Raw genomic sequence first — 281 nt, 5'->3', positions numbered from 1 at the left:
ACAGCAGACATGGGACGTGGGGACACGGGGAGAAATGGGGACAGGGGGACACAGGGACGCGGCACCTCACCCCCCCAGCGCTGACCCCCAACCCCCACTCCCAATGGGGAGGTGACAGTCACCGACCCCTGGTGCAGCGGGGACACGGAGGTGGCACCTGGGCCAGGAGGGGACACAGCCACCGCTGCGTGGGGGGGCAGCCACCGTGTCCCCATCTGTCACCTCCCGGTGTCACCACGGCCCTTCTCGGGGGTCCCCCGTTTCACTTTCGCATCTCGGAG

This window comes from Numida meleagris, unplaced genomic scaffold, assembly GCF_002078875.1.
Source record: "Numida meleagris isolate 19003 breed g44 Domestic line unplaced genomic scaffold, NumMel1.0 unplaced_Scaffold508, whole genome shotgun sequence".
NCBI classification, from domain to species: Eukaryota; Metazoa; Chordata; class Aves; order Galliformes; family Numididae; genus Numida; species Numida meleagris.
This window is presented reverse-complemented; position numbering follows the sequence as displayed.